Raw genomic sequence first — 13,269 nt, forward strand, 5'->3', positions numbered from 1 at the left:
TATTCCCAGAAAAAAAAGGAGACATTTTTTTTCTTCAGATAAGTATATATATATACACACATATTTTTTTTATTAGTCCATCCTAGCCGCCCCCCTCTAACTCTATTCAAGTGGGGGGGGGGGATGGTGCGAGATGGAGAACAAAGTCAATACATACACATATAATAATAAAATATATATATATACACACATATACATGTAATGATACTGACCTAATTAGTAATTATTTTTGTTTCTCACATATTTGTTTTTCTACACCACGATGATACTCTCTCTTTGTTTTCCTTGAAAATATGGTCAATTCCGCGTTGCCGTCGTCTTCGTCTTCGACAGATGAACTCGACGAAGAACTTCGGTCGCAGCGCTTCTTGCAACAATAGCGAACCGAGAGGAACATAATTACAGACAGTCACTATGGCAGGTGGCTAAAACTCCAATCACGGTATGTCGGTGATAGCAAGAGGACTCGACGTTTCACACTCCCATTTCAGCGACGCAGATTAGCGTTATTGTGCCGTAGCGATCGCGGAACACGAGTACAATACTTGCCCGAGTCCGTCCCGTCTCACAAAAGCGTTTCCCTCGAACGTAGGCATGGGTAAGGGACACGGTTAAACACCTCCTTCTCCGTAGCATTAATTCCGCTAATACTACTGCCGCTGTCGGTCGCTTCTTCATCCAGCTTGCTCGACATTATTGAAGGGCAGTTCCGAGGATGAGACAGGACGGGCCGGCGTCGCCTCAGCAGTGGTGGAGGGGGCACCCTATTGTTACGTTCTCGGAAGGAGGAGGGCGCAAGGGGGTGTCAGGTGCACCGGCCTACGACGTCACCGTTGGCTCTGCACCGGTGGACTTCTCGGTAGGAGATACAATGGACGGAGGGGTCGACGAGGCGACTATGGAGTCTTCGGTAGACGACCTGTCGTACGATGGCTGGTACAGCTGCTGCTGCTGCTGCTGCTCCGTCCACGGTGGCATCTCGGAATCCAACGTGCGGTGTTGCCGCAACACCACGTGGTGCGTCCGTGACATGACGGCGTCCACTGCATCGAGGATGTTGCCGTCGTCGTACGATTTTACGAATCGCTGAATTGGAATAAAAGCGGTAGCGACTGCAGGTGTAGCCGTAGTCTCACCCATGCTAGTGATTGAGATGCAAGGAAATAGTAAAATCATTAACACCGGGGCTAAAAAAAAAGACATTATTTTTTTTGTACACACAGAGAGAGAGAGAGACCACAATAACGACAACTACTCTACGTGTATGTGGATCGAATCTCCCACCGACTGCCGCTAATATTCACGCCAAGTCAATGTTTTTTTCTTTCTCCTTTATTAAACAAAAAATAATTTTTTTAGAGAGATATATATGTATCCTCCTTCTCTTCCCCACCACCTTTCCGCCTCTGTCGGATGCGCATATGCGTAGCCATGCATACATCAAACAAAAAAAAAAAAGGATGCCCCCCTTTCCCGCCCCCTCAACACCAACATCGATTACATCCTAAGCGTCATTCCACATTCACTTCTTTGATATCTCGCCTTCCACACATCCGCATGCATCACAGCGCGCGCCAATTGTTTGCTCTATTGTATTTCTTTATTCCCATCGACTCTAATCTCGTTCCTACCACCCATCCTCCACTCTCTCTCTGTATCTTCCTGTCGTTTCCACCATTTCCTGATCCACAGTGTTGAAACAAAAAAAAGAGCCCACTTTTCCGGTGGGTGTGTATGTGTGTGTGCAAGAAGAGAGATGTGGCGGTTGCATAGCACTCAAATAATACAGATCAACAAAAAAAAAAAGGCTAAAGCGGGGTAAGGGGGTGGGCGGAAAGAGAGGATTGAGGGGGGGGGGAAGTGGTACGGATGTGAGTAAGATCACAAGGGGGGGGGGGGAGGAGAGACGTGTTGCGCGCGTGCGCAGACGGAGTTAAGAAGAAGGGAGGGGGGTAATACCACGAAGGTTAAGGTCACATAAAGAAAACAAAGAGAGAGAAAGGGTGTGTGTGGAGAGAGTAATGGGTGGGGGTGCAGATAGGAGAAAAGTTTGTCTGTCAGGCAGTCTGTCTACAAGTGCCTGAATATGCTCGGTGTCTCTCGGCATATGAATGACAAGCCTCTCGACTTTCGAATATGCTATAAAATGACACAGATTCATGTTAAGGAGTAGCATGCCCAGTTAAACCTGGTAATAATACTTGTGAGCATGTCTCAATGCATCAATTTTCTCCATCACACACAATAAATGCCAGCTTCTTAGCATTTACAAGGTCTTGTATGCTAGAGTGCTTGCCTAGAACAGGACACTTCACTTCCAGCAAGATGTTCGTTCCCCTCTGCTCACTTATTCCATCCGGGCTGTAGCCAAGCCAAGGAACATCTGGAATGACGACGAGTCCCAGCTTGCTGACGCTTTCGTTATGAGTCTTCCCGTACTCTTCAAGTGCAAGAGGCTCGTTGTCTTTTCCATACATTGTGGCTTCATTTCCCTTGAGAGGCTCCCTGCAGTACAGCCTGTCCAGCTTTGCTTCCCAACTGCGTGTACCTCTTTCTTCAAACGTGTAAAGTTCTCTGCAGATGCTTCCAGCAATTCTTCTTTTTCTTTCGCTGTGCCACAGAGTGGATGACTGATCAGTTGTCTCGTGGCATATTTCCCTAGCTTTGGCATAGCAGAGGCACACATTTTGAAGATAGAAACTCTTTTCATTATCATTGAGATGTTCAAGAGTAAACCATTTCAGTACTGTTTTTTCACCATCTAGCACTGATTCAAAAAATGAAAATTTTGTGTACTCTCTCAAGTAGCAACCTTGTGTGAAAGTTGTGTCGATGGCGCGGACTATATGTTCAAATTGCTGGTGAAAGGGATTGACTTTCTTGCACGAGTTTTGTGTTTTGCCAGTGCAGAATGTGGTACTGCGTCAATAAGTTCTTTCCTAATCAGGGCTTGAACATCTTCAGGGACACGTATTGGTTGAAGCTGCTCGACGTGGCAAAACAAACTAATTGGCCTTGGTTTGTAGATGTTGGCGGCACTGGCACGTCCCCACTGTTGTTGCACATCCGTGCATGACAATGAATCCAGGGAAGTGGCACTTGTCCTGTACATCAAAATAAACATACCTTGCTGAGATACTCTCTGTTTTGGCTTTTTTCTGCATCTTTCATATGATTGAAGAAAATGTTTCCTAACAGTGTTGCGACGGGGCTAGTTGGAATTCTATGATGTAACTTGGTAGTGCGGAAATAAAAATGAGACAGACGGGAACCATTTCAGTTTTGAGTTAGCGCTTGTGTACGTTGGTTCCATTTTGTTTCATCCTTTGTTTCCGTGTTAGTAAGTTACATCAACAATATTTTACAGCATTCAGAATCAAAATCCTACAGTAAACAAATAAAAAAGAGCCCAGAACGTTTAAAACATTTCTGGGCATTCTGTGGTTATTAATACAGCCTGTGCCCACCTGAAGTGATTGAAGCAACACATACTCAATCGATTGCTATGTAGAAACACGTTCTTGAAACTCAGTTCTGAGTGCAACAACAAGCACCAGATGGCGTTGAAAAGGCATCATTGCCATTGACTTCTATGTTCGCCTTTTACAATGTGGCTCTTAGCTCGACATAAGGCAAACACATTCACTGTCACTTGGTACACATTACAGGCAAGCCAATTAACGAAAATAAATAAACAAATGATGTAAAAAGCTTTAACTGTTCAAATATATCAAAGTGGCAAACACATGTTTGCATTGACCAGAGACACCGGCCTTGCACGTGCATTCTCCCTGAAAACAATCAAACCAATGTTAAGCAGGCAAACGACCTTAAAACCGCGCTAATTATTTACAGGGTAAACGTGTAGACTCCCACATGCACATTGAATTCTGGAAGCCGAAAACAACACATTGGTGCTTTTATGACACTAGAACGACGAAGTTGCGCGTTTAAGCCCGAGAAGTAAGTAAAAAAAAATTGCATTTAACGCGTTGCACTTTGGCGAAATCGCCGTACAGCACGCGAAAACGCTAATCATGCTGGAAACGGGACGCGCTGGCACACCTCATTGTCTCCTCGCTCATAGCTTCTAAATCGGCACTACTGAAATGTTTCCGTGTTACCTGGCATTTTTAACAGGCATTCCACAAATAAGCCATTGCAGGGAGCCATGAATGCACATAACGTCATCAATGCACACAACGTTTATTTTATGCAGCGGCATGCAGGGCACTGCGCTTTGTTTACATCCGAGCGCTACCAATTAACTGCTTGGTGCCAATTCTCGTGCATCACGTATAGCTTAAAAAACGTAAGGAGAAATACTGACCTTTACGGCACCGGTTTCATTGCAGACTTGAACTTTTATAGTATGCGGGGGGCCTCTCACGGCGCTTGTCTGCAGGCATAGTGACTCGACCTCGACAGCCGCGCTTGTCGTCGCTCGCATTCCACAGCATATAATATGGCCAGCGTTAAACGCAGCCTCTCCTTCTACAACACATCTCTGCGTTTCCTTAGCAAGGTCAAAGATCGCGCTTAGAGATACTAGAGGCCCGTGAGCCACCTGCACCTGGAGACGCGCACGCTTTCGTGTCGGCTCCATCACCTCTATCCCCGCCATGTTGAAACGTTCTCCGCGCCCCTATAGTCGCTGGAAAGTAAACAAACTCAGCAGTACGTTTGCCGATCCGAGCAGGAGTGGTCGCGTTTGAGAGAGCTCACTGAGTCATTGTAGGCATAATCCATAAAACTCATGCTCATGCTTAGCAGGAGTTGTAGGGCGTACAGGGTGGGGGAGATAGGGGAGGAAAGACAGGGAAGTTAGCCAGTGTCACAACCTGCTGCCTACCCTATGCTGGGAAAAGTGGTAAAGGGAATCGCGTAGTATCGCGTTACTGTGCGATTTTTCCGGTTTCCTTTATAGGGCCTATACAAGTGTGCAGTTTTGCGGGAGGATATTTCAGGCTATTGTTCGGTTATGGCGCCCCTGCATTCGACACGTAGGGTCCAGATATAGCATAAAGAAACTCGGGCAGCAACACAGAGGGACGCGAATTTGCGATCACCGTCTTTGACCGCGCCGGGTACTTTACAAATTGGGAGCGGGAATGAAAATAAGATTAGACCTTAGGACCCGCACTCGCTGTGTCATAAGTTAAGCATGTAAGCATTCTGATGCGCGAATAAAGGTCACGCGCCTTTCTTTCGTATCACTTGTGTAGAGGAAAGAAGCCGCTACGCGATCATGCATGTGTCGTGTAATGGCTTTTTCTGATCCATCTTTCTGTTGCTCTACACGCGCGACGTATTGAGCAACAGAAAGATGGATAGGAAATTTTTCATCATGGCCTACAATTTTCCGATTCACAATTTTTCTCAGATGATAATATTTGAGAAGTTAGTTTATTAATAATGATAAATGATGCAATGAGGCGAGATACAAAAGAATAGCCTGATTTGCTTCAAGCGACGGCAAACAACGTTAGCTTGTTCCTGTACAGCGAAGTGGCACACGCGTATTTTTGAATTTTTGCACAAGCTATGTGGGACACCTGTATGTAACGATGCACCAGAAATAAAGAAAATCAGTACCATAAGATCGCACAGTTTCCGAGTCAACATGTGAGAGGAAGAAGTCGATGTCGGTGGACAACTATCGAATAAGAGGATGCCCATAATGCTATCGCATTAGTGCTGCTCAGCAATAGAACGATTATATATATGTGAGTTCTTTATCTTTCTATTACTAATCGCAAATTCCTTGTTCGAGGGTGGAATCAGATAAAAGCTTATTCATTAAAGTCGTGTGAGTATTATTGAACTGGTCAGCTCGAACTTCACTTAAGCTGCTTTCTGTGTGCCTCCAACTTTATTCGTATTTTTTTCCCCTTGCGTCAGGGCAGCGGCGCAGTAGTTGGCGCCCACGACATGAGGCAACACGTACAGTTTACGGAGAGGCAGCCTACGCAACATATATCGTCTATTTAGGGTGATAATTATAGAATATAATTTTATGGACGGTATTTGATATATATATATATATATATATATATATATATATATATATATATATATATATATATATATATATATATATATATACACACACACACACACATATATATATATATATATATATATATATATATATATATATATATATATATATATATATATATATATATATGGAGAGAGAGAGAGAGAGCCTTTTAAATATTCTAAAGGAGGCTTTCTTAGCTGCACGCCTAGCGTGCTTCTACGTGTGGTAACGATGAGGAACGAAATGGTAACCGCACTACACGTCCCCCAGGCGCACGACATACACTAAACAAACACTAACACGCAGCATCGAAACTGATTGAATTACCTTACTGTATCTCATTGTATTTCATTATATCTCAGTGTATCTCAGGACGGTTCAGGTGCGTACCTCCGTTGCGCGCTAGGCTCAGGCACCTCCATGGGTCATGTATACGCGCTCAATGCGTGATTGTGTATGAAGCATGTTAAGTGTGGACATTGGGGATCTTCTTTCTAATCTGAGTATGCAGCAATATAAAATAAACGAAGTCCCCTGCAATACGAACTAACCCTACCGAGATTTATGGTTATCTCCTGTATTGTATGGTGGTTCGCGCTGCTGTGTCATGGCGGAAGCAGTTTGACGCATTAGAGCAAGGGCGTACTCGCACGGCAAATCAGTCAGTTTTCGTCCTACGCTGAATCGCTAGCCGTCCCAGCGTAACCCAGCTGGTCGCACACCTTATGGATGGATGGATATTATGAGCGTCCCCTTTGGAATGGGGCGGTGGGTTGCGCCACCAAGCTCTTGCTACTATACTGCCTAATATCCTACCTAGGTTAAACAATGAAAAAAGAAAAAAAAACGCCCTGCCTTATGCTGAACAGGATGGCGCCATCTGGTAGGATCTGTAGCAACTGGTTTGGAACGGTGATGTCGTGCGTAGTGGCGTCCTTGGCGTTCACGAAAAATATGTCCGGCTTCCATACGCTCCCGATGAGGCTGCCTTCGTTCGTGATGAAGGAGTAATTGACGCCCAGTTCTGTTAGCGCCAGGCGGTCGTCGGTCCAAGATTCTTGCAGATCCATGTCCACCCGGAAGTCCTATTGTCACGAGGACGAAAGAAAAGTCATGTTGCCCTTTACTGCCCCAATGATACGGGAAAAGGCTATAACATACGCAATACTGTCATTTCTACTTGTAAATATTTGGATAAAAAAAAAAGCTGGAACTCTGCTATTACCGGCAAGTTGTTTCCTTGCGAATCGGCTAAAAATTATTAAAAGGAAACTCAAAGCGAAATAGGGCGTAATATAGTAAGGAAATGTATTTATATAGAACAATATAAATTTCTATAATTGCCGAAGCGCGAGTCATGGAAAGGCGCATTGAAGAATTGGAACATCTTATGTTGCGTCGTTTGCTTATGTCGTCGTCAAAGTCGCCATTGAGCGACAAAGAAAAAAAAGTCAAGTTGACGACAGTTCACTTCCTAAAATCAGCGCGCTTTGACAAAAACGAATCGCGCAAATAGCGAATAGTTCACACTGTTGCGGTACGCGCTTTTGGAGGAATGCGACGAACCATGTCTTTTTCGTTCAGGGGACCCAACTCGTAAACGATGAGGTTGACGGACACGTTCGTCGGTTGCCCTGTGAACAAAAATTACAGGTTATGTGGAGTCGTCTTTCACACAATAAAGAAGGCATAATTAGGCGAACGCCATACTTATGATACGCCTGTTGTACCGCAGTTTACCTGTTTTGTACGTTGGCCACGCTCTTTTGTCGTAGCGACCCAGAACGTCATCAAGAACGGCTATCTTCCGGGATAGTTCGAAGCTGGCGTCACGCATACCTCGACCAAAAAAGTCACTGCAAGCAAAACGGGGGAATTTTTTTTTTGGCAGATTTGATGATTCTAACATGGCGTCACGTTTGAGCACATACTGGCATATAATAAGTATCAGAGGTAGCTTTTTAAGTCGATGACTCTGTTGACTTACCGGAGACCGCTGTTTGCGATGGACCACGTTAGGACTTCTACTTCCGCTAAACGATAAAGTTTTGGCATCTTTCCAACAGACCCGTGCAACTGAAAAGCCGCGCCGGACATCGGTCCGAAGACCTCGCTAAATAATTCAATCGGTAGTAGCGACGGGTGGTGTGTACAGTGGGCAAGAACGATATCAAATCGAGCTCGTGACTAGCGCTTACTGGGAACTCCTCGATCAAGGGAAACAGTCGCAAGTCTCTAACCCAATTCAAGTTCCATGGTTTACCCAGTCTTTTCAGACGGGGATGAAGACACGCTGCTTCCTTCAGTGTAGCGTGCGTGCGGCCCCGGGCAAACTAAGGGCATCGCATACCTGTTATTGCTCTGTTTTGTGCGGCTAGGAGCCACTTGCCCCTTTGAGAAGGCTGTAAGGTGCTGGGAACCCCGCAATTACTTAACAGACCAGAGTCCGGTTCGTTATCGGTATTAACCAGACGAATCGTTCCGCCAGCTAAGGACGTTCCACCGCAACCCCCCGAATCAAGAAAGAGCTCTCAATCAGCTAATCCGCACTTTTTAAAGTTTTTGGTAATAACTCTCCGTTAGGAGCCATCAACTATACTCGTCAGAATAAAAAACAACAACAAAAACAACAGCAACAACTAAATTGCTAAAGAAAGCGAACTCCGTATTTTTTTTTTTTGCGGATATCTTCTCTATCACACATTGTGCATAACTAAGCAAGCTGTTTATTATATCTCAGACAACCCGCAACTTTTGCGTCATTTAATATAGTGGTGCTAGTAAAACACCTGTCAAAATTCTTACTTGCGAGGCTTCTTACAAGCATGTCGAAGTACCGCTGCAATGTTCCTTCTGTTCATTGCACAGCCTAGTTCAGTGAGAGGTAATTCTTAAAAACGCATGCCGAAACGGGCAAGCTTGAAGCGCTAACTGATTCCTGTAATGCGAGAGAAAATGGGAGTTACCTGTGAGCGTGGCATCCGGAAGAATGGATGAACGAGACCTGAAATGTTAGGAGCAGAGTCCTAATTTGCTGACGCTTGAAGGAGAACATGGTCACCTATAGCTGTCTCCTGAACTCAGTCAGCGCGCGTTCTAACGGCTAGCCACGTTGAGTGCCTGACACTGACCTGATTGCATTGTTTTATACACAACGGCGACGCCACGGGCCGGATCGCTGCCTCCTTCCCGTTCGTTCACTAGTAGCAGCACTGAACGCAATGCACGTGTAACAAGTGAACATTTGAGCCCGAAGCGTTCTTGAGCAAAAGTGCTTATACGAATATACGCGTGTTTGAGACTTTCAAGCAGTGAAGTCAATTCAATTAATTCATACATACAGTGCTTCGTACACGTATCTAGATCAGCTGTCGAATGATCGGCATTCACGGACACCCGGCGTACAACACTCATCGGCACCTGATGAACGAAAAAAAATTCTTTTTTTTTTCGGTAATAGAGGCTTTATTCTTGTGCTCACCAGGGCATCGGAGGACAAGCGAGAAAGCAGGGCAGGTCGTACATCGCACATCGAGCCAGCTGATGAATGCTGTAATTTGCACTTTTAGCACCAACGTGTAAAAAAACAGATTCTTAATTATTGGATTTTATTATTCTGCAGAATCACAAGACAGTACCGCAGCCGCGAACGCGCGATGGTTTCTTCTTTTCAACGCAGCGGTGCTTTTGCGAAAATATACGTCAATTTCTTCTGCTTCTTGTTCTTGCATGTATTGACCTTTCCTTGACGTGAAACGTCCTTAAAGTTGGCCAGAGGTGGTGGCCCAAGCACCTAACCTTGATATCGCTGTGTATAGGAAAAAAAGTCATTGCTAGATCATGCAGGTGTCTCTTTCGATAGATGGCATCGCTGTCGAACCGCGCACGATGCGATCGTGGCTACATTTAGCCTCTAACTCGACGTTCAAAGAGGCATAGCTCAGCAGCATTTCTGTCGATTCGAGCGGGCGTGGTCGCATTTGAAAGATTTCGCTCAGTAGTAGTAGGTGAAATCCATCAAACTGAAACCTGCGCTCATCAGGAGTTATGATGCCTACTAATGTACAATTTTTTGCAGAAATTCCATGTTTGCTTGGTTAAGGAAACCCCATGTTCGCCACGCAGGTTTGACTAATAGCATGAAGAGACTCGAGCAGCAAGAATGAGAGATGCCAATTCGCGACCGCCACCTTTGACCACGGCGGGCCCACTACGAATAGGAGGCCAGCATGGTTGCAAGATTAAGCCAATAGACCCCCCCTAGCTGTATCATAAGCTAAGCATGTAAGCTTTCTAATGCATTAATGAATGTCATGTGCTTTACTTTGGTATCGTTGTTTAGAGGAAAGAAGCGATTATTCTACAATGCATGCTCGGCGCGCGATGACGCCATTTTCACGCTACGCATAACGTAATCGGAGCTGAATGTAGCCTTCACAAAGGCGTATAGCTCGGCAGCGCATTCGTCTATCTGAGCAGGAACGGTCGTGTTTGAGAAAACTCGCTATTCATAACAGGCATAATTTATCAAACTCAAACTGGTACTCATCAAAATTTACAAGGCCTACAAGTGCGCATTTTGTTGCAGATATGGGTCCAGAAATCACGTGGAGAGACTCGGGCAGTTTTGACGCGGGGATATTGAACCCCTTTGATATCGGCGGAACGTGTCTTTCTCCATAGGAAGCGCGAGAGCGGGATATTGAGCCATACTCGGGAGTACCAATTAGCCATCTATGCGAGTGCAGTGGGCTCGAGTGGCGCAGAGCAGTGTCGGGCGCCACCATGTAGGGAGGTCATTTCTTTACCCAAGCGGCCCAAACACCTTTTGCGCGGCAAACGGGGCAGCTACGAATAGGGAGCGAGCACGATTGTAAAATTAGCCGGCAGTGCTCCTCTCTCGGCGTCGATCGAAAGTAAACTCAGCATTACATTCGCCTTTCCGTTCGTGATTCGTGAGCTCTGGCGCCATCTATAGGGTGTGCATAAAAAAAAAACGTAATGAGTATTTGATTTGTATCTGACGCTTCGTCCCTAAAGCTCACATTAATTGCTTGTCGATAAGAGAGAGAGAGAGAGAGAGACAATAGGGAAGGAAAGACAAGGAGGTTAGCCAGTGTAAATACCGGCTGGCTACCCTGTGCTGGGGAAAGGGGTAAAGGAAATAAAAGGAGAAAGAAGAGAGAGAGAAAAAAAGGAAAAAATCACGCAGTAACGCGATGTTACGCGCAACAATAGACAAAGGTCAATAGTCAATAGCCAATAGTATTGTCGATAAAATGTCGCCATTACTTAGTTACTTTTCTATCGCTTCTTTACGTCTTTTTTGTTGGAGCCTTAATTATACTAGTATTTGACATTGACGTATAAAATGTCCTGACTGTGCAAAAGTTTGATTTACCTGTAAGAGTACGTAGAGCTTAAGATGTACAGTGCGAAGCGATTCAAACACGATAATTGGCCCGCATGGCGGCTGGAGTTATTTGCGCTACCGGTGAGCTCTGGGTGATTGCCTGGCAAGCCAAATGTCGCCACATTGTTTCACAAGGGTGCTCGATTTCATTCTAAACCATAATTCACCAACTACATGTCCACATTGCCCTCCGGTTGGCACAAGAATCGCCGGCTGTCTTGCGCTCTGAGTGCTGCGTCAGAATAACTTCACAGCTCAAATTTTATAACGAGACATGCATGTTGCCTAAGAATAACATGCTCTGACGCAGAAATCACTGAGCAGTGTTTAAACTTTTCGTGCCTTTCAGCGCGAAAACAGAAAAAAAACTAACTAGAAGAAATGACATGGCGGCGAGATGTAGTCGATTCAGCAAAATATGACGTGGAATAATTTCTTTATTCTTTTGGAAATAAAGCAGTCTCAAATGGGAACCTAGAGCGTGTAGACGAAGACCAGGACAAAGCCGTTCTGTTGTTAAATGCATGTATGGTAGCGTGGTGACATGATATTTCTGATATTTTGTTTTTGCGATAAATGGAAGTATTAGACCTCTAATCCTGAAAAAATGGACAAGTCCAAGCGCGCTGTTAACAATTTAATATATTAGCTTTAGCTTCCCAGGAGGGTACTGTGTCGGGACGTCATGACACAGAATGTGGTCACGTGAGGGCGGGACATTGTGACGTTCTGCCATTTGCTCCGGCTCGCTCGGTCGCCTCGTATGCAGCTACTCGTACATATATACTGCGTCGAGGCTTCACGACACAGCACCCTCTTGGGAAAGGAAGCCAAAATTGGCTGTAGAAAAGCTATTGTATTAAACTAATAACAGTGCTTTAAGGCTTGTCCCTATTTTTTGTATGGCTCAAAGGTCTAGGATCTCGCTTTAAAGCGAAAAATAAATTGTCGGGAATATCGTACTGGTACCTCTTTAAGAACAATTTTCGTTGACTTTTTGCTTTGACAGAGCCCACTATAACGAATATTTATATACTGGGTGTCCCAGCTAACTTTAGCCAAAGTTTAAAAATATGCCGATGCACTCTAAGGCGGGCGCCGTGGTTTCAGCTCTCCAAAACGCTCCGCGTACAAACGAACACATCATTTAGCCGGATGTGCTGCCGCCGCGTCTGCTTATCGCTATCATGAAACGCCGCGAAGGAAGCACATCGATGGCGTAAATCGCACAACCAAGGGATGCGTCACTTGCCTGTAGCCTTTTAAGCGGCAGCACACCCTGCTGGAGGCTATGTTCATTTGTATGATAAATATTTGGGAGCACTGGAATCACCACGCGCAAGCGGGCATGTCCCTCGGTATTTTTTTTCGTATTTCGCAGGCATCCGCAGTAAGCTGAAAAGCACTAATAATTAATGAATAGAATGTTAGAAACTGTTTAATCGAGCGTTTTTTACAAAGCGCTCTACAACTTTCTAATTGGAATTTTTTTGCCTTACTGCATTGCTTCAGAAGTTGGTTAATTATTCTTGACTAATTTTGCAACTAAGCAGATTAAAAAAAAACATAGTGGGCCTTACTCCATGCAATAGACAGCAATATGCATTTGGTCGCGTCGCCTTAGAGTGCATCGGCATATTTTTCAACTCTGGCTATAAGGCTAGCTGGGACACCCTGTATAGTGTAGACATAGTTTAGACATGGTGCTGGAATATTATTTAAGAAAAAAACTTTATTTAGCACTTGTACAAGTAAGTGCAACTACGTTTGCTAAACTGGCGACTACACAGTGCCGATGGTTCGGGAGATGCGT

The 13,269-nt window shown here is 44.8% G+C and overlaps 1 long non-coding RNA gene across 2 annotated transcripts in view; it reads left to right on the forward strand.

Moving 5' to 3' along the window:
* LOC139059162 (uncharacterized) overlaps window positions 1–13,269 on the forward strand; it is a 477,146-nt gene that overhangs the window by 43,196 nt on the left and 420,681 nt on the right. The gene's annotated exons all lie outside the window — the stretch shown is intronic.

Source organism: Dermacentor albipictus, chromosome 4 (assembly GCF_038994185.2).
Source record: "Dermacentor albipictus isolate Rhodes 1998 colony chromosome 4, USDA_Dalb.pri_finalv2, whole genome shotgun sequence".
Taxonomy (NCBI): domain Eukaryota; kingdom Metazoa; phylum Arthropoda; class Arachnida; order Ixodida; family Ixodidae; genus Dermacentor; species Dermacentor albipictus.